The sequence below is a fragment of the Podarcis vaucheri genome (genome assembly GCF_965113315.1).
Source record: "Podarcis vaucheri genome assembly, chromosome: 1".
NCBI classification, from domain to species: domain Eukaryota; kingdom Metazoa; phylum Chordata; class Lepidosauria; order Squamata; family Lacertidae; genus Podarcis; species Podarcis vaucheri.
Genome location: NC_138759.1, coordinates 54,390,355 through 54,415,703, shown reverse-complemented (window position 1 = coordinate 54,415,703; position 25,349 = coordinate 54,390,355). Strand labels below are relative to the sequence as shown.

General features: G+C 42.6%; 1 long non-coding RNA gene across 1 annotated transcript in view; it reads right to left on the bottom strand.

Moving 5' to 3' along the window:
- The window catches only part of LOC309535004, a 654,277-nt gene extending 637,489 nt beyond the window's left edge, over window positions 1-16,788 (bottom strand). The window contains exon 1 of the long non-coding RNA XR_014220966.1: window positions 16,680-16,788. This is a non-coding gene — a long non-coding RNA (uncharacterized lncRNA). The remainder of the gene's footprint in view (window positions 1-16,679) is intronic.
- Window positions 16,789-25,349: the final 8,561 nt, after the last annotated feature.

The following is a 25,349-nucleotide window of genomic DNA, read 5'->3' as shown; positions in this document are numbered from 1 at the left end:
TCTCCTCTCAGTCTCCTCTAAACATACCCAACTCCTTCAACCGTTCCTCATAAGGCTTGGTTTCCAGACCTTTGATCATTTTGGTCACCCTCCTTGTGCATCCTTGCTGCACAAGTGATTCCTTATATGGAATCAGGCCATGTGTCCACTTAGTTCAGCATTGTCTGTGGCATCCAGATGATGTTAGACTGTGATTCCCAAAAGCCCTAACCACTGGCTATGCTGGCTGGGGCTGATGGGAGTTGCAGCTGAACAACTTCTGTATAGCACCGTGTTAGCTAGCTCTGGTTTACAATGACATCCCTGACTTCACAGTAGGACTAGAAGGGTCCAGGTCTAGCTGGATATGTCAGGAGTTGAGAATGGGACCATTAGCATTAAAAACATTTGCTCTACCATCAAGCCACATCCCTTCCCCAGCACACCTGTATGTGAGTGGAGAAAGTGGAAAGCATTTGGTGTAGCATTTATTGATGCTGATGCTGCAAAGGGAGGGATGGCTACAAGTTTTGTCCTAGTTCTTAATCTTGATGTTATATTTTATTAACAGTTGCTCTCTGGATGAAGCTAAATGTGCAATGACATGCATGTGGCAGAACGCCTCAAATCTGAACAACTCCCATAGTCACAGAGGCCTTTCAGTCTTTCTGCATTAGCATAGTTACATTTAAAGGCAGCTTATTTCCCCTCAACCTATGGAGTAACACACTGTATAATTTAAGAGAAAGCAGATAAACTTCCACGTTAAAAAAAAAAACAGGAGGAGGAGGAGAGGTAAAAGGGGTGAGCAAGAAAAGCTTTTAACTAGCTAAAGAAATAAGAGAAGCTGCAAACTCCTTGGACTGTTCTCAATCTGAACCAGCTGCTGTGTTTAGAACTGAATTTCACCGTGTAAGCAAAACAGTAAAATGGCACGCGTGCACACATGCCACATCTATGCCAGATCTCCATCTGACAGACTTTTTTTTTCTACCCCATTGGGCCTTGTAGCTTATTGTGCCCCAAGAGTGGGGTGGCAAGGCCTGTGTGCGCTTTAAAATGGAATTTCGTGCTGAGGAAGTTCTGTCAGTTTATGAAGGAACGTCTCCACCCCCATCGTTCTGCCTGGACACTGAGGTCCAGCGCCGAGGGCCTGGTGGTTCCCTCACTGCAAGAAGTGAGGTTGCAGGGAACCAGGCAGAGGGCCTTCTCGGTAGTGGCGCCCGGCCTGTGGAAGACCCTTACATCAGATGTCAAGGAAATAAACAACTATCTGACTTTCTGAAGACATTTGAAGGCAGCCCTGTTTAGGGAAGTTTTTAATGTTTGATGTTTTACCATGTTTTTAATACTCTGTTGGGAGCTGCTCAGAGTGGCTGAGGAAATCCAGCCAGATGGGTGGGGTATAAATAATAAATTATTATTATTTATTATTATGCTGAAGTCTGTCAGTTCTAGGCAAGGAGTTACACATGGTGGTGAATCCACATCCTTTCCCATTGAGTATCCTGGCTTCTGAGGGCTCACCACACATTGCTCCTCATATACTTTCAAGCCTAGTACACAGCCAGAAGGGTGTTAGCTCTTGAACCAGGGTCCTTAGCTCCAACAGTCAGTTCCTGAGCTGCCAAGACATGCCAGAAGGACTCTGCCTTCCATTCCTGGGCCTCTTAGTCCTTCAGTCATAGTCATAGGCGCCGACTCCATGGGGCTTGAGGGGGCCCGAGCCCCCTCAAAAATTCATTTGGGGGGCTCTGCCCCCCCAATAATCTCCGGCGCCCCTCCAGCAGAGCGCCATCGCCGCCCCTCCCCCAGCCCAAAATGCACAGGGTCGGGCTGCCTGCATGCCTCCTGCCCTCCCTCCCGAGCAAAAGCTCCACCCAATTTCCTTTGGAGCTGATTAATAGGCGCAGCACGCTCTCCCCTATTCGCTCACGAGGAGGCGGCGCCACTTTATTTGCATATTCATGAGCTTATTTATTATTCATGAGCTTTCCCGGGCCCCCCCAATATTTTTTATAAGTCCGCGTCCCTGGTCATAGTAGTTCAGTCATAGGACATGCACTTGGCACACAAAATATCTCAGGCTCAATCCCTGGTGTCTCCAGGTAGGGCTGGGAAAGAGAATTGTCTGAAGCCCTGGAAAGCTTCTGCCACTCAGTGTCAACAATAAGGACCTAGTCGTCAGATTTGGTATAAGGCAGCTCCCCCCCCAAAAAAAACCCCACACCAAAAATCATATGACAGTAATGTAGAAATTGGGATAGTTCCACTGTGAATCAGGGCTTCTTCCCCACTCACTTGGAAAGTGCAATAGCATCCTACATTGTCCAAGAGTAATAACAACTTTCCTTTAAAATGATGCCAGATAAAGACTAGGTTGTAATCAAAGCTCAAAAATTAAAATCTGGAGGGAAAACAAAGAAGAGCCTTTAGTAACGGGAAGTTCTTCATGGGCTAAAAGATGCTCTAATTGCCTACGTTGCTGTGCTTTAATGTTCTCAATGTTAATAGTTCACTATTGTCTACAATGATTGGCAGCAACTCTCCAGGATTTCAGACAGGTGTTTCTCTCTCTATCTGGAGATGCTGGGATTGAACCTGGAATCTTCTGCATGCAAAGGAGATGCTCTGTCACTGAGCTACAGTTCTTTTCCTCTAGCATCAGCTTGTTACAAAGGCCACACATTTGCTGGTCAATAAGAATGCTTTTGTTATTAACATACACCTGTATTAAAAAAAGCTTGTGTCGAATTAGCTGCCCAGAAGTTGAAGAATGAAAGCTCAACTCTGCCCCAAAACTGAGATACATACAGATGTGGGGGTTAGTTTTCCTGGTTATAATGGTGGCACTGCTGTCCCAGTTTCTAACATTCCTTTCACACTGCATTACCTGTTGCGTTATGGGAAGATGGCAATTTCTTCAATATGCCGCCATGTCATGCCAAAATTCATTCACACCAAGTGGGCAGTGTGTGACACAACAAAGGACCATCCCATGTGTGTGTGTGTGTGTGTGTGCTCTTCTCTTCCCCAATGATTCCGCCATGAAAATGGTGGGAAATAACTGCATGCCAGGAGGCCATCCCAAATTTCTTCCCACAGTTTTCTAGGTTAGCAGGGTTGTAAATAGATTTATTCTGGAAGCAATGAACGTGGACATTAAATTTCCACTAGGTTTCTGGAAGTGGCTTTTATATTGTGTGAAAGATCACAGAAAATATGAAACAGGAAATGCTGGGAAAGTGGAAGTAAGGGCTATCTGAATGCAGCCTTGCTTTCTTGGGGGTAATTCTTCCTTATCACAAGTGACCAGGCTAGTGGCTATTTAAGTGCATATATTGTTCTCAGATGTCCAGTTAATTCCACGTTTAAGATAGAGTTGGCATGGACTATGTCTGTATTCACAGTGATGGATCATCAATTTTTAAACTGAGGTTTAAAGTAGTACTTCCCTCCCTCCAGATCAGTTCAGTCAACTGCCAGATATAGTCACAAATGCATCATAACTTTTCATATCTTGTAATCCTCCTTCCGACAATATTGTTCCCCTGGTCTTGGCATGGCTCCATCCTGTTTTCCAGAAACCATTGCACAGACAAAAAGATAGTCTGGATTACTGGCCAAGTGTTGAACAAGAAGAAAAATCAGCAGGTCTATTGTTCATATTATTGATATTGTCTTAGAGTGATGGAGTAAATACAGCAGAATCAGCCCTGTAATTCTGGAGCAATCAAAACAGTCATTAAGTCTCAGTAAAGTTGAGTGACTCATCCTGTGCTGTAAATATTTGCGGATAATGATTCTCCTTTCAATTCCAGCTTATTCTAAATATAGCAATTACAGAGAATCACTGGGGAGGTGAGGGCTTTATCTCTCACGGGGTGTCCTCCATCGGAAATTAGTTTCCCAAAATTTGTTGTTGAAGACTTTTTTCCTAAGACACCGTGGCTTTCATGGTTCCTTGTGTTCATTATGTTCATTATGTTAGTGTAGCCTCAAACCTAAATCCACCAGAGCAGTACATACAACTCTGTTAAATGGGGAACTGTTCTGAATGATGCCCGGAATTAAGAAGCCACCCTAGTTGCTAATCTGTGTCCCTCCAGATACTGTTGGACTCCAGCTCTCACCAGCCCCAGCCAGCATGGCCAATGGTCAGGGTTGATATGAGTTGTATCTGAAGGACCACAGGATAGCCACACCGCTTGAGTCTTTTGCCCTTAAACAACAAACTTTGTTGTTGTTTCAATTTATATACCAGCCAGGGAGTTTGAAATGCACTAGATGTTGGTCATGCTGTTTAGCTAAATTCCATTTTTATTACTAGCAGCCCAGGCAGTCAGATATAAAAATTAGCTAAATGCAAGGCAGCTCCCTGATTTATTCTCTCTGGCAGGTGTTCGCTTTCGAATTTGGACAAATACTTGCAATGGCTTTGCGCCTAGGAAGCTCTATGGTTGTACACCTCCACTCTCTGGAGCAGCAGATGGTGACTTTGGCTGGTATGCTTTGTACAGAGTTTGGCTGTTTTAGGCTGCCTCGTGGGCTTCCTTAACCCTTTACTTTAACTCATCAAATTTTTTTACTTTAGATTAGGTCAACTGAGAAAGAGCAGGGGCACTTCCAGACCTGCATTGGTTTTTCTTTGGGGGGGGTGGGGGGGTTCAATGGCAAATTTGAACAAGGCGAATACTGGCAAATTTACCTTGCACAATTAAATTTTATTTGATACTCTTATGCAATGAACCTGCTCCCCCCCCCCAAATTTGTACTCTGCGATAAGGAAAGAGATGGGGAAATGCACTGGAAAGTATCATCTAGCGTCCCTGCAAACAAATCAGGACAAATGCTCCTTAAGCAGAACAGCTGGAAGCACTCTGAATCTTAAAGCCACTGCCTTTTCCAAAGTTCCCTTTTTTCAGCTCTGGACCTCCAATCCTTTGCATGCTTCAGATTTTTTCGAGGTAGTATGTTGATTTACTTGTGCTCTTCAAATGATTAGGAGGAGACTTTTGCGGCATCTCAAGGGATTTATTTATTTATGATTTCTAAAGTATATTATTGTTTGTTTTACCTAATGGACCAGCCCTACCATTAGGCAAAGTGGGGTGGTTGCCTCAGGCAGCTGTGTTTGGGTTGACATGGAAAAACACAGGAATTGTTAGTTTGTAAAATTTATTGTGAATGGATTCTCAGACTCAGGAAGATACATATGTGGGACTTTCTGCCTCAGGTGCCAAAATAACTTTCTCAGTAGCGTTGAGTACTATGCAGCTGACAGCAACACGAGCATTTTTTGTTCTGCCTTGGGCAACAAAATGTTTTGGGATAGTTCTCTGCTTTATAACAAGTAAAACAGAGCTGCATGCACAACATACATTTAAAGCATATGGCTTGCTCCATAGAGTTCTGGGAAATGTAGTTATAATTCCCAGCACCCTTAGCAAATGAAAGTTCCAAGGATTCTTTGGAGAGAGTAATGTGCTGTAAATGTGCTTTAAATGTATGCTGTGTACGCAGCCCCTTGTTTTCACCCTGAGGGCTCAAAGTCTAAATACATAAGAAAAGGTGGAGGCTGAGAGGGTTTCTTCTGATTTTTGATTTGCTGACAAGCTCCGGCTTGGGGACTGGGGAGATACACATTCACGTAAGCACAGAATTAACTCTTCTATACACCAGGCCATCAAATAGGAGCAGGCACTTCAGGGTATAAAAGTCTCCTTTCTCCAAAGTCTGGATCTCTGACTACACTACCAATGTGCAACTTCTCCCAGTTCCTTCAAGTTAAAACAAAACAAGATGTAAACGCTTTTAAACTTATATAACACTGATATCATTTTGCAGTGTAGAAAGATCCTGTGGGAGCCAAAATGGTTAAAGTCATTTAAACCTAAAAACTCCTTTCTCCTTGCCAGCCCTTCTATGCTGTTGGAGTTGGCAGGCCAGTACAGTAGTGAAAGTCACAGCTCAAGGGTGAAGGACAATGTAATATTATTAGGGGTTGAGCTGGATGAGATTGTGGCCTCTTTCAGCCCTGTAAGCAGTAGGACTGCTGGAGATTACCTTGATGGTCTTGGCAAGGTGATCAAGTATTCTTCCTTTGTTATGGAGACAGTTCCCTGGATGTAGTTATAGAGATGGTTTCTTTGTTACGGACAAAGTTCACTGGGTAGTATGCTTATGGTAGACTCTTTTGGATCTAGTGTGGTGGGACCATTACATGAATAAAAGTGAGCTAGATCTTACTGAAAAAGCATGGGGAGGGAGCTGTTTCCATAGGAGCTAATTTCTAGGGGCTGAGGTTCTCCCCTCCCATTTGAGGGGGCCACCTCCCAAGTTGATGGACATTACTATTCAAATAGTGTGTGTGCACCATGTCATGTGATCGATTATGTGGGGCAGGGCTTATCTCTCCCGCAATATTTTATTCGAGTAGGCACCCCTGGCTGTTTCCAAGAGTGAAGAAGCATTTGACTTACCTGTTCATCCATTGATCAACAAACCCTCTGGTGGGCTTATGTGCTTCCAAATATTGTGTGATAATTTTGCTGTTCTTGCTGAAGCATTTGACTTACCTGTTCATTCATTGATCAAGAAACCCTCTGGTGGGCTTATGTGCTTCCAAATATTGTGTAATAATTTTGCTGTTCTTGCTGATCTTCACATCACATTGACTCTGGGGTGAGAATTGAGAGTGGAAGCCATGGATCAGGGGGCTTTCATCACACCCTACCCCCAGGACTACACCACAATGTGTAAATACAGCAAATATCACAAAATGGCAGATCTCCAGTAACCTCGTTCCAAGGAAACCCAAACCCGAGGAAGTGCTGGAGCCTCACAACCCAGAGAATTGAGGCGTACATAACAACACTGTTTTAGAAGCAGCAAGCATGGTTTGAAAGTACTTTCACTCTGATCGTATACCCCCCCCCCCGCTGTTCAGGGTTGAATTTGTTAAGCATGTTTCTTCCAAAACTGACTGGAGTGTGGTTAAATCAGGCATTCATTTGATTGTCTTGCAGTTCATAGTTTCTCTTTTGTGTCTCTTACACACACTTGTTCACACACCCTTCTCCATGTCCAACACACTGTCGTTTCCAGCATTGTACCTTCATTCACTCTTCTCCTCAAATAGATTTTTAATGTCTGTACTTTAAGGAACGGTTTACTTTGATCTATGTGCCTTCTTCTTGCTGATTTTAACATGCTGTTTGCTCATTATATGGGCAGCAGCATTTGGAAACTTCCAGAGATTATGGATCTTCTTGATATATTGGGGTTGGGGGGAAAGAGAACAGGTGCAGAACAAATTGAATGAAAAATATGAACATCTTTCTGAGGTTGCCAGAGCAGATGGCCCCCAGCACAGTTGCAATTGTGTTGGGTTAGCGCTGTCTAAAAATCAAGGGCTTTAAATGGAAGTACAAAAGGGGGAAGAAGCATAATTGCTCCTCTGGTAGTGATCCAAAAGAAGAAGTCCCTATTATGGTAAACTCAACCAGGAGCTGATATTAACACCACCCCTATGAAGACACCTGAATGGAGCCCATATGCTGGAAATGAAATGTCCCAGGCTGCTCTAGGACAGGACACGTGTACAGGTAGTCGTGTTGAATATTTTGAAAAACTTGGCAGGGGAAAGGAAGCAGGTGATACTTGCTGGTAATTTATTAACTGGAGCAAGAATGCATCTTGGAAGAAAAGAAGTAAGGCTTGAAATAAGACTTTAAAAATAATAATAAAAAAGCCAGAAGTGGAAGAGTATACTGATAATGTGAAAATTGTAGGCCATTGTCAAGACACTGCAGGGCAGTGATAATTGCAATGACTTATTTTGTGGATAAAAAATTTAATCAAATATTGGCATAGAAAACTCTTTTAGGAAAGAAATTCTCACAAAGTTTAATGGAAGGTTGAAGAATACAAAGGTTCCTTGTTTTAATTTACACATTGTATAATTGACCTACTTGTAATTTCTGTATCTTCTAAATATGTTTCAAAAGAAAAGAATGGCTAGGCAAGATTAATAGGAATTCTTTGAGTCACACAATGTGGATCCCCACGGAAATGCTCACCTCCTTTTTTTGGATCACAGCTTCTGTCCACCACAGACCCCTCAGTGGATCCTGAAGAATTATTTGACGTATTCATATGGTAACAATTCTAACATCCTGCAATGCATACATTTGCCAGGCATCCTATTTTCATCTTCTTTTGGATTAATTGAAGTTCTTTCGCTTTACCAGAATTCCAGCAAGCCAGTTCATCTGAACCAGCTGCCCCCAACGTGGTGCCCTCCAGAACTTTTGGGCCACAGCTCCCACAGCGCATTTCTTTAAACTGCATCACTATTACTTAAAGAATATTATATTCGTTCCGTCCAAAGCTGCATAGATCGAACTCACTGGAGATCTTCCCTCTGATTGCTTTCGTTAAAGCACAAGAGATGGAAGGCGAGGGGAAATGCCTTTCTGTCCTTTCCAACTTTTCTTTCAAGGACTTTCAATATCTATAAGCATGAAGAGTCCCATTTAAGTCTCTCGCTTTCACTATCTCTGTGTTAGACACCAAGAAAAACAACTAGCCCCTTTTCTGAAACATGTGAGTTCTCTGAATGAAAAGTTGCTGCTTGTCAAAACCCAACATTTTAATTCTGATTAAAATTTTGGTTGACCCTGTGTATGTTTTATCATGCTTTGAGAGGCTAGGTGCAAATGAATGGACCATCGTTCCAGATACAGAATGACTGCACCAGGAAACATTTCTGAGTGCTATCCAAACAGCGCTGGATTTAGGGCTGTGCAGGCAGTTCCACAGCACAGGGTGCCACAGCAACGGGGATAATAATAATAATGATAATAATAAAATATCCATTAAAAAGCAATTATACCAAAAGGAATTGTGGTGAAAATAAGAAATATTGTGGTGGTGGTGGTGGGGAGATTTTGCTCTCACTCAGGACACCATATTACCAAAGTCCACCCCGATCAAACATTACTTTTACACTAGTACAAAGATAGGCTGCTCATTCAAGGTGAAACACCTGATTTTCACCAATCTACCCTACCTACTGTAGCCCCCACAATAGCTTCTGAGAGTTAGGGGACCCTCTAGAAGAGTTTTGGATATGGTGTGGAGGGCTACAATAGAAAGGGGTTATGACAAAGTCAGTATCCTTGCCATGCACAACCAGAAACACTTTCAGCTAGCACAATGCCACCCTTAAATGTAACCCATTGTATTATTTGTCTGTTACCTACATCCTGACAATCCTATAAATAGCAAAAATACAGAACAAGATACGTACATATGAGAAGGGACTCCAACTCAACTGCAACTCATGTTTTGCGTATGGGACCCTTTGTTTCATCGGTTAAGTGCACCATTGTGAGTTTGGTAATTAATCATCATCTCAGACTGGGACTGGAACAAGTCTAGCTACTTTCCTAACATTGCAGTGAACATAGCTGTGAAGTGATTGGGGAATACTTGAAGTGGTTTATTCAAGCCTGATTAAAGCCATTTTGAGATTTCTCTTGTCAAGGAGGCACCAGCATCACTGGCTATTATTAACCACTTGAAGCTCTTTCTTTGCTGTGATGGGAAAGGGGAGGATACAAAATGAAGCAGCTCTTCCATCCAAGTGAAGTGGAGAAAATCAGAGATCAGAGACAGAAGGCATCACTCAGAAAGAATGGTGCATGGAAGCAATGGGCCCACCTCCTAGACTGGTGTCTTTCCGCTTCCCTCTTGATGGGTTCACTTGAGTTTCCCCCTCATTGTTGGGGGGGGGGGGGAAACCACCTACTACCCCCAAAACTCTTTACTGACAACCAGAACTATCTACATTTTAGATCCCCTTTGAGATAGGTGGCATATAACCACCTAAGCAAACTAGGCATGTATTGCTATTCAGTTTTACCTTTGGCAAGCGGAGTAAAACACATGTCTGTTATCTTCTACAATGATCTGTTTGCTTGTTGCAAACCAGCAGGATTTTATGCAATAGCATTATTGCACTTGCCAGTGAATGAAGAGTTGTATATTTCTATAATCCGGCCATGTTAGAATCCACTTACTTTCTCTCCTTGACAAAACTTGTTTCATTTTCACCAGGAAATGTCACTTAGGTAGGCAAGAAAGATTCTGGACAAGAATTGTAGATGATTTCAACATTCAGGTAGAGTCTGCCATTGGATCAGCTCAGGATTGAATGGTATTGCTTAGATGGGTCTTTGCACTATGATTTTCCCCCCTTTCTAACCAATATTTTATTGTTGTTCTTACTGATACTTTTACTGATTTTATTATAATCTTGTATGTTGTATATTGCCTGGCGTGCTCTGGTCCATGGGGTCACGAAGAATCAGACACAACTAAACGACTAAACAACAACACGTATGAAAGTGAAGATTCTGAATACTTCAGTAAATAAAAATAAACTGTAGTGGGTATAAAATGCGCAGGGAGAGAAGGGAACCATGTAGGCTACCCTGAGCTCACAAAGAGAAAAAGTTATGCTCCTCACAGATATTTCCAGTAAGCAATCTGTATCCTGGAGCGCAGAAGCTACAATGTGCATTTACCTCAGGGTGGGAGAAAGGTGAACAATACCTCGGATCCTTCTTCCTTCCTGACCATTGTTCCATTTTTAATTTTCCTTTTAGAACCTGATTGTTATTACACACTTATTGAGGGGGGAGGGTTAACAAAATCCCTGGGAATTTTTCTTTGAAATCTTTCACCTCATTATCAAGTATACGCCTTCTCTTTAGATGATCTCTGGAGGATTGGTCAGAACAGTGTGCAATATTCAGGATGCTGAATTACTATGTGACATCTTCTCTTGACTTACTATTAGAGATGGAGAAAAAATAAATAAACTAAATTCATATTTAAAGGTGAACCTCCCTAAAATGCTGGTGAATTTTCATGATTTTTTTTATTTTAAAAATTGCAAAAGGAATGTAGAAATGTGGGGGACTGAACTTAAAAGATTGGAAAAATTAGGAAGTGGGAGAAATCAAAACTGACAATCTTCCCTTCTTACTATTATGTTACCCAGAGGGAAGAGTAGACAGGACTCCTTTACCTTTAATAGTTAAGTGGAATGCCTTCTCTTGTGAATAAGGCATTAAGGGGTGCTGAGATACCACCTGACATTCTGCTGCACAGTTCATTAAGCTGTTCACAGTCCTCTTGGGATTTTATCACCCTGAATTGTTTTGGTGGCTTCTGAAAACTTGACTGCCTCACTGTGTACTTCCGACTCAAAATCCTTAATAAACATGTTAATTAGCACCAGTCCCAGTGCAAATCCTGGGGGTGGGGGGTGGGGAGCTAGACAGCTTTCTTTCCTTTTAAACACATTGCCTAAATTGTTTATCATCATAATGTCATCAGCACTCTTTACGGGGAGAGAGCTGACTTTAAAATTTAGATTTTTAAAATCACATATATATGAATAATGATTAGTGCATTAATTAGCAACTCACATTTCAGCCCTACATTGATTGCCCCTGCTTGTTATGATCCAGCCCCCGAAAATGCTAACACAATTCAGAAAAGGATGATTTATGCTTCCTGTCAAATCCCATCACACTACATAACTGATAAATACTGATAAAAACTGACTAATACTGATAAATACTGGCACGGATATAAGGAAAGCACAAGGGAATAGTGATAGACTGCAGTCCTAAGCACACTTTAATTTGCTGGGTGGCTCTGCAACAGAATGGCAGATTATTCAAGCATAAAAGCAATCTGTCCCTTCTGGTTTCTCTCTGTTTCTGATTTTTTCCCCACTCTTAAATTCATTTGCCACATTTTCACATCAGTTTGTGACTTCCTTTTTTAAAAAAATGTTTGTATTAAAATTCATCTGCATTTTGGTGCTTTCTCCTGATATGCATATTTTACATGCATTTTTGTATAATATACACATTTTTCCAAAGCAATTTGTCCCTATTTTTGCGACTATTATTTACTCCAATATATGCATTTTAATGCATGCTTTTGTATATGCATTATTTTTACCCATCGCTTGGCTGGAGAACTGCATTCCAAAATTCAGAGGTGCGAACATTTGGAAGGATGATTGCTTCAGTTTGTGGATTTCCCCCCCAGAAAGTGTAAATTAGGTAGTTTTGCACTTAAATGCAAACTGAATTGACTTTCTCCCCACATCCATGGGCTCAAGGCCTGCAACTGCATGGATGAGGCCAGCTGCATGGGTCTTTCCATTGAACTGCGTCCTAAAAACTGAGGACCCATAAACATGACACCAGCCCATAGAAAAGGGCCTCTCATAGCATTGCTACAATATTTAAGCAGGAACTCAATCATCTGCCTTATTGGGTCGCACACTATTTTGGAAGGATATGAGAATACACATTGACTCTTATTTAGGAAGCTGATGAAGAGTAATCTGAGCATAACTACACTAGGTGCAGTACTAAAGGTGAAGTGATTCGTTGGCATCCTTTTCATCTTAGTCTATGCGAGCAACCGAGTCCATTAATTTCCTGGGACCTTGCTGATTCCTGATTCTCACTGATTGTTTAAACTGAAGAGTTCTCCACACACTGCTTTGGCAATTGCTCCTAAAATGTATAGTGACCTCAACTAAGGAAAAGTGGAAACAGCTGGGGATAGCTATCAGGAGATATCAGGACTGAGAGTTTGCCCTTGTCTTCCTGTGTTTGCTTGACCTACTTACTGTCTCCTCTTAGGACCTTCAGCTAATGGAAGTTACTTCCCTGAGTAGGAATGGGGGAAAACCCACAGCAGCATCACTCCTGAAGCCTTAGAAACTATGCTTCCCATGCTGGCCTCCCATTGGTTCCTGTTTGCAGGTTCGGAAGCAGAGCGAGCTAAAATGGTGACACGCCCACAGAAGTAAGTGTCCGCAAAAGACTGGTGCTAACTTGGCAGGCAGTCTTCATGATAAAGCGGTTGGAAAGAGAATTTGTTCCTGCCGTGTCTGAGCTGTTGACTGGTGTATGAAATATCCTCTCTTCCCCAGGAGCCCCCATTCCCATAAAGGCAGTGATATATTAGCTAAGAGGAAGCAATGAATCACAGATCCATTGTTTGTATTCAACATAGCACTAGAGTCTGCGGCAGCCAGGTCTCTGGGACTTCAGGTTTCTTCTTCTGCTTAGCTGGAAGGATTAATGCAGTGGCCCTGAGGGGGTTCTGCTTCAGTTCCCAGCTCCATCATCTCTCTAATTTCTTCCATTTGTGTTTGTGCAAGGCTGCATGTCAGCCCAGGTCGGCAGGTGGCATAATGACCTCTTGGTTTACCAGATGTTGCAGGAATGAACTAAGCAGGCAGCTGTATGGAGAATGTAAACATCCAGTAACCTGGACAGTCTAACTCTCTGCTGTGAGCGAAAGTGTATCACTTTTTCATTCTTCTCCCTCTCCCCTCCCACTTTGTGTCATGCGAGTTGAATTCTTGGCCCAGTGACATAGTGAAAAGTAGGAAAGCTTGCGATTCACAGGTAATCCCTGTACATTTCTTAAAGGGTTTAGAACTTAATGTCAACCTGGTGCCCTTTGGATGTTTTGGAGTGTGGCTCCCATCAGCTCAAGGGGCTAATGGAAACTGTGGTCCAAACATCCAGAGGGCACCAGGTTGGTGAAAGTGGCTTGAGAAGGAACAGCAAACACGTTGTTGCAGGATATTTATAAATGTGCTGTTTTTGGAAGGCAGGTGAGGATGAGATACAAATACTGAGATGCAAATTGGGTATGTGTAAATGGACTTCTTGATTAGAGATTGAACCAGCAGTCTTGTAAATATTCTCAGTGTTTCTTGGGAAGAGGGATTGACTATTCAATCACTCTGAAAATTGTAACTCTGTGAGGAGATTAGGAGTCTCCTATCAACTCTCCCTTAACAAACTACAGTTCTCAGACTTCTTTGAAGGAGGCTAGGCGTATTTAAAGTGATATGATACTGCTTTAAATGTAAAATGCAGATAGGGCCTAGCGTTCAACTGCGGGTCTAGTAATCTTCTATATGTAGGATGGTGTGGAGAAGCCATTTCCTCTTCTACCTCAGGCAGCAAAATGTCTTGCACCAGCACCATCCCTGGATAAAATGCTATGTTTGCTGATATAATCAATGTTTTTAAAAGGAAGGAAAAGTTTAGATCAGGGATAGGAAACTTGTGGCCCTCCAAGTTCTATTGGATTCCAACTCCTATTGGCCTCAGCTAGCATGCCCAGAAGTCAAGGGTGCTGAGAATTTGTAATCCAGTGATATCTAGATGGCCAATACCCCAGTTTAGGTACCTAGAAGGAGCTGATTGTTCAGTGTAACCAGTTACCAAACTCCGAAGACAAACAATCTCTATCATGCCCTACTTGTGAGTCATTATGGAACTTGTTAGTCCTTGGCCTTTTGCAACAAGGCAGCTCATATGCTTTTAAACGAACAATGCAAAACATTAACACAGACGAGAGACACAACAGCCTAGACACCATAGTGGCAAGATGAATACTGGGCATGGGAGCAAAAGCTATACTCATTCGTTGTGTGTGTGGGGGGGGGGAATCAATAGAGATATCCTTTCATTTGTCTGCTGGAAATTGCCGCAGGCTAATTTGAAGGGCAAAATCAGCAGCACTGCCACGTGGTTCTGAGGGAGGATGTTTTATCTGTCCCAGTAAAAAACACCCCCCTCTCTTTTAAATATCCTGACTAGCTTCAGGCAAGGCCAGCTTCCCCTACATAGACAACACAGAGCAAGCTTGACACCTTGTCCTATAGGAGAGAAGCAGTGTGAGGAATCACAGGGAGTCCCTAATTGCTTCTCCATAATGGAAAGACATGATTGCTTTGACAGGGTCTGGGACTGAATATGGCAAAATTAGCCCCCTCTCCCTGCCCTCATGAAGCTGGCTGGAGATATCTCACATTGGCCCTTGCAATTTGAAAAAGAGAGAAATAGAAACAGAGAAGCAGGGTGCTATGTATGCAAGTGACAATTGACTGCATCAGAAGTTGGCTGTTGTTCCTTAAATTAGGTCATCTTTATGGGCAGCACTGAAGAGTAAGGCAGATCCCTCCAAAGTGGGCCCAATTTTTCACAGGTCGCTTCTGCTCTGTGCAAGAATGACCTATGGACACGTGCTGGTTGGGATAGAATGCCATATGGTATCAACAAGACTTGGAGCAATTGGGCTGCCACGCGGGGGCTAAAGACTCTCTTGATGTGATAGATTTTTGTCTTGCAAAGGAAATCCTGGGAAGCAGTAACCCACTGCATTTTGAGGATTACAAAATTGCAGTCGCAACCATTGTAAAGTCAGATGGGGATGGTTTTTCAAAAGCAATACTTCAAAACGTGGCACTTTTCAACACAAAATACAGGATATTTCTAAAGGTGTGTTATAATTTCACAGGGGATCAGAAATACATGAGCCTCGCCTTCTATACTGGTACAGTCCCTGATTGTCTCTGCCTTGTTATTCACAGAGCATCTGTGCAGAATAAGGGTCCATCTGTATCTGGCATCAGTGATGCTGGAGTTAGTTCAATGACAGATTCTCTGGCCACTTATTTTCTTAATTTTGCAAAAGCAAGTAGAAAGGGTTTGAGAGAGATCTCAGAAGTCCACAGCGCTAATCCTTGTTGTCTTCTGCCTCAAAGGGAGGGCCCAGTGTGTATAGCCTTCCTGCTACTGTCTCAAGTGCAAACCTGGCACCCCTCCCATGTTATATATTGAATTATGTGTATACTGAATGAGCTGTCCAGACAGACCCCTCTCTCTTCTCTCTCTGTTTGCTTTTAATGCATACAATATTTTAATGGCAAACCAAAATATTTTGTAAAAGTGGGGAGGGTGGGTGCTGTTCTCTCTAACCCATTCTCTTCTTTCCCCACCTGTTCTGGCCTTCCTGAAGTTTCCTAGACAGGGGTCCTCTTTGTAGGTTACTTGCGTATAGAGGGTAAGCATGTTGAATGGGGACTAGGGGCTGCACATCTCACCAAGCTGCTCCTCCATGAACAAAGAAAGCTCCCCGCTGCAGACATTATGCTCAGCATGACAGCTCCAAAATCACAAGGACACAAGAAGAGCCTTCTGGATCGGGCCAATGGCCCATCTCATTCAGCAACTTGTTCTCACAGTGGCCAAGCAGATGTCTATTCCTACATGTGGAGACACTGTCTCCAACACTGGAGGCACAGCCTAGCCATTGTGGATAGTAGCCATTGATAGCCTCATCTTCCATGAATTTTTCTAATCCTTTTTTAAGCCATCCATCTTGGTGGTCGTTACTACCTTGTGTGGAAGTGAATTTCATAGCTTAACAATGCACTATGCCATGCGTATTTGACAATTGTATTTGACAATTATGGGCTCTTCAGAATTCCTGGAATTCCAGAATTGTAGAGTTGGAAGGGACCCTGAGGGTCATCTTGTTCAACCCCCAGCAATGCAGGAATCTCAATTAAAGCATCCATGACAGATGGCCAGCCAACCTCTGTTTAAAAACATCAAAGGAAGGAGAGTCCCCAAGCTCCTGAGGCAGAATGTTCCACTATCAACCTGCTCTCACCATCAGAAAGTTCTTCCTGATGTTTAATTGGAATCTCCTTTCTTGTAACTTGAACCCATTGGTTGAGGTTCTACTTTCCAGAGCAGGAGAAAACAAGCTTGCTCCATCTTCCACATGACAACCCTTAAGATATTTGAAAATGGCTATCATATCTCCTCTCATTCTCCTCTTTACCAGGCTAAATATACCCAACTTCCTCAACTGTTCCTCCTAAGGCTTGGTTCCCAGATCCTTGATCATCTTGATCGCCCTACTCTGTACATGTTCTAGCTTATCAATATCCTTCTTATTTCCAAAGTAAGTTGTCAATAAAAATATCAATTATTTCAACAGCTGAAAATATGTATTTTCCTTCAATCAAATCATCTGCATAAGGTGATTCAGATCCCTACCTGTGGAGATTCTCTGGGACTAGCAGTACCAGTTCATTGTTTACTGTGACACTGAGGCAGATGGAGTGGGATAACTTTTTCAGTTTCTTACATATTGTGGGTGCAGCAATACAGAACATGTACTGGGATGTCATCCCCCCATTGTTGTGAGTCCATTAGATGCCTCTGTTTATGGGAGGCATTGGTGGCACAGTCCCTGAATGGTGGCCTGTGGTGAAGTTTCCATGCCCACAATAGGCATCCACTGCTTCTGGTCACGTCCACACCATATATTTAAAGCACCCTTATATCACTTTAACAGTCATGACTTCTCCCAAAAAAGCCTGGCAACTGTAGTTTGTTAAGGGTGTTGACCTCACAGGTCAATTGTATGATCACTTTTTATTACATTCCAGCTCACTCATTTTTTATATTATGCTTCTCTGTATTGTTGTATGCCTCTCTGAGTCCTTTGTGGTATAAGGCAATGAATAAAGAAATAGGATGATGGTGATGATTGCTGGAGAACCCAAATGCAATGGAGATCTTCTGTGTTCGCCAAGCTCTGGATGTCTTTTGCTTCTTTTCTGCTACATCCATTTGGACCATCATGATCTTTTGACTCGAGCACATCTTTGCTGCAGTGCCTCCCTCCCTCCCACCCACCAACACTATCTCCACCCTGGATTCCTGGAACATTCTTACTGCATGCTGTCAAAAGGCAAAACATCATTTGCACAACTGGGAGAAATTCCAAACTACAACCGCACAAGTAGAGCAATAGTCACAAAGACAAAAATGTACACACACAAAACAGAGACTTACCCAAACATCTCGGAGAGCCTGCAATCTGTTGCTTGCTTTCAGAGATGAGTAAGACTGTCAACTAATTTTTATTTTGTCGATGTATTAATTTAAGGTCCATCAGTTCGAGTCTACAGGGAGACGTGGATTTGTCGCTGAGCACTGCTGCTAAAAGTGAATTATTTATTGAGAAATGCTGAGGAAGATTTGTCTTCGAACCTAGCACTGGGTGGGTGGCCTGCCTACTGCTTAAAAGCGTCTTCCTAACTCATTCTATATGCCGTGCCCATTCTTCTGACTGCCTGGGGCAGAGCATTTCAGAAACTTGGGAGAGGAAATATAGATATATTTCACAAAGTTAATCTTGTGTAGAATAGCAGCCAGTAATATTTTGTATTATATGTTGTGTTGTCCCCTGTGTGTAATTAAAATTCAATTGAAGATTATATTTATGCACACAAAACCATACACACACACAATTTTATTTCAAATTCTTCTTGTTATTCCTTCCTCCTTCCTACCCTGCTGCTGCTTCTTCTCTCAAGGGGCCATTAGGCTTCACTCTTAATAGCTTGCCTCCCTCCTTTCTCTGTAGGCCTCGTTGCACAGACGACTCTGCTTTTACTGACCAATGAAGGGTGAAACCTCTTCAGTGAGCCCTCAGATAGAGGCTGCAATTTTCACTGGCTCAAAGCAACGAGGAAAGCTTCTCCTTGGCCTGATGCACTTGGGTGCAGTGTGATGATGAAGAGTTCATTTCCTGCATGGTTATGTCCCTCACTGTTACACAATGAGATCTCTCTAGGAAAAGATCAGGCTGTACACCAAAAGATGGTTGTACGCCAATAAGCTTTGGTCCTACATTCATCCTGATTTCCATGTGGTGTGGTCTTCCTGCTAATCAGTTGGTCACCCCACACATTTCAAGGCATTTCCCCATCACTTTCTAAGCCTTGAAAGTTGTTTGTTTTTTTTAAGCGGATTTGTTTATCCACTTTAACTGTGCTAACCTGAAGTTCTGGTGTGCAGTTAAATTTCTCCTGCAAAATAGTGACAACATGGAAGCATCCTGTGTCCTTCAAACCCATCTTTAAATTAACAAATGCTATTCCTATTTGTGAATGTCCAGCGACAAGTGACTGACTGCTTTAGGAAATAGAATGTGGGATTAGCTAGAACTGAGTTTGATCCAGCAAGGCGGCTCTTAATATTCTTCTCTGATGCAGCTTAGCTCAAGTTTCAAATTTCCAGTGCGGCTGTTCTGTTTTCTGACAGGCTTATGGCGGCATCCCATGAGAATCTTGATTGCCAGTTTGTGAAACACTCAGAGTGGCTTAAGCAGTAAACTTAAGAGTTGGTAAGGAGTATACCGTACACAAATCTAGAGTGGAGTCTGTAAGACAGTTGAAGGTATGTCTCCTTCTGGCAACTCCTGCAGCCAAGCTGGTGCCAAACGTATTGCTCTGCTTTCCTTTGGACCACACCAGTGAGGCCAAGAGGGGGGTGTTTTTGTCTGAGTAACCCAGGACCTCCATACACACTGCATAGGCTTGCACCCTGGGGGGTGAGTCACTTCAATTCTGCTAACACAGTGGTTAGACTTCACCCCCTTAGGGACACTCCATTGTCTCTAGAGACAGACAGATACCAACAACAAAAGAGGGGCTTCACGGTTTTATTCTTTTGGCTTCCATAGATTACACAGGAAGTTGCCTTAATCTAAGCTGGACCATGTCCATCTTGCTCAGTCCTGTTTATGATGACTTTCAACAGCTCCCTAGATGTTGGATAGGGGTGTTTCCTTACTGTCCTTTGAGATGCTAGGGATTGAACCAGGAACTTTCTGCATGCAAATCATGTGCACTGGCCCTGACATATGGCTCATCCATCGCCTAAGGCTTTTAGAGATGTTTGCTGTTGATTTTATATTCTTGTTGCTGGGTATTTTTCTTTTTGTAAACCAGAGCATCTTACAACATATGAAAAGTGGCATAAAAATGCGCTGAACAAAGAATATGCTTTTGTCTATGTCAGTATCTCATCTGCACCACTGTTTATAAGCACACAGAATGTAAACGAGACAAGGCAAATGAACAAAATAGTGCTACCTCCAACAGACACAAGGAAGGATGCAGTTCATAGTGTGGGTTTTTTTGTAAATCTGTCTGTGGTTGGCTTGAGGCCTCCTACTGATGCTTCCATTCAAGTTGGCTGCCACCCATGGTGTTCTGTGAGTCTTGAAACTACAGGAGCAAAGAGGGTTGCTCTGATTTCCACATGAAGGTTAAAAGTAACCATAGCAACCTGGCAATAGTGGGAATGAAACACATCAAAGGCGGTGACAAGATCCCCAGAGCTATGGTTTTCCAGATACCAAAACTGATGTACGGTCCCCTGAATTTTCCTGTCATGAACCCTTTAAGAACTGTATACTCAGTTATTTCAGGGCCCAGGAAAGACCCATACTCTACCACAGAAAAGCTGCTGTTCTCTCATTCTTCCTATCAACTCAAACACTGCAAAATAGGCATGACAGATGTCAAGGGATGACTGGCCAGTAGGAAATGGGGCAAATCAGAACAGTCATCCAGGACTACATGCCAGCAATTATTTCCAGGGTTTGGGTTTAGGTCCAAACCACAAGGAAAACAAATCACCAGGCAGGGTGGGCATGACTCAATAACAGGGCATGCTGTTTGCCAACCTTCCTCCCCTGGTATCAGTGGCAGGCCTAGCCAGCCTTGGGCACCACCTGCATTATACATTTAAAGCAGTATCACCCCACCTTCATTTAAGAATCCCCTTCAGATGCTTTTCCATGATCACACCCCTCTCATTACATAAAGCTATATTTCACACGTCCCTTAACTATTTACTTGAACTAGGTAGGCTGTTGGTCTGACCCAGCTGGGCTTTTCTTATGCTATTAGGCTTCCCACTGGAAGGCTCCCTATTTCTTAGCAAGCATCTAGGGACTCGGACCAACATCAGCACAAATGGCTGGGGGAGAATCTCGGTGCTTTTATGATGAGACCTGAAGTTTTTCAACAGCTTTTTTCACCACAGCAGCTCTCATTTTCCCTGTGGGTAACAGAGTGCTTTGAGCTTTTATTTAATGTCGTTTACTGTCACAAACAGCTGTGGGGGGGAAGCTTGAAAGTGTCTAACAAAATGCAATTTGGTTTGAAGCTTTTGAATGAGAGGTAGATTTAAAAGATAAGCTGCTTCTTTTTACTAAATGGGGTAGAAGTTACTCTAATGCTTTAAAAGTCAGCAACAATGGGATATTTTGTTGTTCTTTTATGGGATTGATGCAAAGCATAATACCAGAATATGAAAAAGGAAATGGTCTTATAGCAATAGCACTACATTGCGGATGAGAAGTTGACATCCCTAGTGGTCCTCATCCTAGTCCTTCCATAGTCATCTTGACTTCATGAATATTTACAGGTTTAATAGCTCAGCTGTGTTACAGCAGGAACACACATAACCTTGCTGTATATAGGATTAGGCAGTAGCTGCCGATGGAGTGACGAAGTGGGAGTGCCACTGCTTTCCTGACTTCCAAACACAGTTGTTGCTGGAGCTTTCTGGAGGGAGAGTGGTGAGCTGAACAGTGCTCAGTGCAGTGCAGTGCATTGGAGCCAATCCATCTGTCTTGCCATTATGCACCTGCACAATGCTGAGCTCCCCAAGCCTCAAGCCTCACTGCGCTCCAGCAAGTGGAGAGTAGCAAAACCTCACCTTTGCTTCTGTACCAGCTACTACTGGAATTTGGAGTCCCTCTGGTCACTTTACATGGCATCCTATGGATCTTGGTTCATAGGACTCTGGATGGGATAGATTATTCTGTTTCCAATCTGTGTCATATTTGCACACATTCATTCATAAATCTATGTTTACAGGAATAGCTGCATGAAAATTTACACTTAAGTATGCAATTAAACGGTACATGTTACCTTCAAGTACTGGAAAATGTATACTAATTTGTGCACAGCCCAGTCCAAGGTGAAAACAAGCAACTGTTAATCTGAATCAGCATTGTTAATGGGAATGTGAATGGGCTTCCATGGTTGCCTTTTCATAAACTCCACCTTTTTGCAATCTTTACTAGGACTTGTAGATACTGACTGATCTACATCACCAGAGATGGATGGTCACCATTTCTCTATACAGTGGTACCTCGGGTTACATACGCTTCAGGTTAAATACGCTTCAGGTTACACACTTCTCTAACCCAGGAATAGTGCTTCAGGTTAAGAACTTTGCTTCAGGATAAAAACAGAAATCGGGCTCCAGTGGCGTGGTGGCAGCAGGAGGCCCCATTAGCTAAAGTGGTGCTTCAGGTTAAGAACAATTTCAGGTTAAGAACAGACCTCAGGAACGAATTAAGTACTTAACCTCAGGTACCACTGTACTTGAAGATTTTAGATCTTGAAAAGAGGTGGGATAGGTAAGTCTGAAGTATACCTGATGCATGGTAGTCAACTCGTAGGGGCTGAGGTCCCTTCACCCCCCCAAGGGCCTTCCCCCCCCCCCAAGTTGATGGGCATTGCCATTCAAAAGGTGTGTGTGTGCTGTATCATGTGATCGATTATGTGGGGCAGGGCTTACCTGGCCTCCCTCAATATATTTTATTCAAGTTGGCACCTCTGAGTCCTGATGCCTGTGTAGGTAACACAGGAGCTGTCTAGGGTTGCTCCAGGATGGGTCTTGTCATTTTAATTTAGACAATTTGAATTCCCCTTGAAAAGGAGCATGCACATATTAAAAGTAGGTCAGAAAGGAAGCTGCAGAGTCAATCATTTGTTTTTCTAAATTTTACACTCTTTCCGCTTCTCATTAATAAAACCAATTGGGTCAGCCTGTAGTATAATTATTTAGCAATTTTCTAGTGAGGAAACACAGAAACTACTGTTAAAGTCAGGGAAAAACAAGGGATAGGCTTCTAACTGAATGAAAATCTATTATTCTTTTTAAGCTCCGCCTATATGAGATGCAGACTGTTCCCTGGGTTTCAGGGTTTCAGGATCAAGACATGATGGTCAGGCAGATGATAAAGCAGCTGTGTGTCTTTCTGCTTTGGATGGAGTGAACAGGAGCAGAGGAGATAACATTGTTTAAAGTTGTACCTTGGTTCTTGAATGGAATCCGTTCCGAAAGTCCATTCGACTTTCGAAAACCAAGGCATGACTTCTGATTGGCTACAGGAGCTTCTTGCACTCAGTCAGAAGTTGCAGAAGCCACATTGGACGTTCGGGTTCCAAAGAACGTTTGCAAACTGGAACACTCACTTCTGGGTTTGCAGTGTTCGGGAGCCAAAACGTTCGAGTCGCAAGGCATTGGTCAACCAAGGTGCAACTGTCTATGAAAAAGCCTAGGATAATTTTCAGGATTCACTCATGCCCAACCTGCTGTTTCTCTGTATATATGTATTCATTTTCATTATAGTATTAATATAGATAAAAATTGTTTCTGCAGCTCTGTACTGATTTAATTATCTCCTTGTGGTGTTGTTTATACTTTTTATTGTTCTGCCATTTTATTTTTGCTGTTGTAAACTGCCTCATGTTGACTTTGCAGAGAAGGGTGGGACATACATTTTATTATAAATCAATCCCAGTTTGTTACTCTGGTCTGCACAGTGAACGATAAAGTGCTTCAGAAATTTCTAGAGATTAATTGTTATGCCACTCTTGTAATGCTACATTGTTTCCTTTGCTTAACTCTCAAATGTTCTCTCTTTGTTTCTGGGACATCCGTTTCTTTGTCAGATGCTTTCATCTCACTAGTTCCTAACTTCAAAAGGAAGGAAAAGGAAAAACTACGGGCAAGATTATTTCATGAAGATATAGAAACACATATAGCTATCTTTATTACCGTATGTTGCTGATATGTCATGCTTTTATTACTGGATCGTCAAAAATAGTTGCTGCAGAATCTAGTCCATAACTATAAATGTAGCTTTTAACCAGTATATTTACCTCCTGGTGGAGAAGGTCTTCACACATGCAGGGAGAGGCTCAGTGGTAGAGGATTTGCTTTGCATGCAGAACATCCCAGGTTTGATTCCTGTCATCTCTAGGGAGGGCTGGGTGAGAACCACTGCCAGTCAATGTAGACCAGAGCTTTCCAAACTTTTCATGTTGGTGACACACTTTTTAGACACGCATCATTTCATGACACAGTAATTCAGTTTTACTAGCAAGACAGAGGTTAAACTAACCCCTTTCCAGCCCCGGGAGGAGCACAGGGAGTGTTTGCATGACACACCTACACACACTGCAGCTGACACACTAACATGTCAGGACACACAATTTGGAAACCTCTGGTGTAGACTATTAGTCTGATTCAGTATAAAGCAGCTTCTTAAATATGTTTAGACACATGGGAGCAATTTTAGCTACTGGAAAGAAATGGAATGGCATGCAGCACCATCTGAGATAATTCCTTCCTGCAATAATACTAGCTTAACAGAGCAATCTTCTACTTGCCTTATAACAAGATTGGAGACCAGGTGGTGAAGAGGAAAACAAGAAAATTAAAACTGGCATAAGAATAACAAACATTACTCTGGAATGTCTACCTCAGCCCACCATACTATGTTTGGTGAAGTAGCAGCAACATGTTAACATCAAGGGGGGTGGGCACTGGGGCTGTCAATGGGACTGCCAAATCCTATTACCCCTCTGTGGATGTAACTCCAGTATAGGATTGCATCCGAAGAGCTCCCAGAGCCAGCCCTAAAAGCTAGGATTGTCAACCATGTGGGAATGTTTAGGGTAGCAGGAGAGGATATATTGTTTATTAATATCCTTCCTAACTTGTGCTAGCAAGTTCCTTTATGTAGCAGTGTTACATTCCCCCTTTTATATGCACAGCAGATAGCTGGTTGCAGGCTCGTATAAGCCTCTCACTATTATACAATTCAATCTGTCTCAGATTGAATTGTAAATTCCCTTGAATCCCTCTTAAAAGAATAAAGAGGTGACAATCTTATTCAAAGTCAATAAAAGTTTACTCACATCAGTTCACAGTTGGATTCCTGAAGCAGACTTGGTTACAAATATGTACATGTGGCTCTACCCCATATGGGCGAATAATCCCAGTGCTTCTGAAAGCTGAGAGCTAGCAGAGCAGTCCTAGCTAGAAGCTGGTCAAACGAAGAAGGAAGTCAAAGAGAGGGGTGTGCTATGTGACTCATCCTTTTGTTACCTGGACAGGTTAGGAAGCACCCACCTTCTATCACATGCAAAAGGAAGGATGGTCCAGCCAGGAGGAACAGGAAGTTTCGACTGGCTGGACCAAACGTTCCCTCACATGTCTTCTCTAGCATTACAAGGAATGTTGTACTTGACTGCCTCTCATAGATCACATCCCACAAACCATCCATTATTTTACTGGTCCAACAAGTACAGCTCCATTCTGGCAAGTAATCAGCATCAAGGTTTTACAAAATTCAGAAGCAGCCTGGCAACGATTGTATTGCTGCCAATCTAGTGATGAAGTTAGGAAATTTTAGACCTTGGATGTAACAGTTTCATGAGAGTCTTCCTCTTTAGAGTCTTACTTTACTTACTGCAAAACACGGTAAGGTGGTCCTGTTGTGTTTGG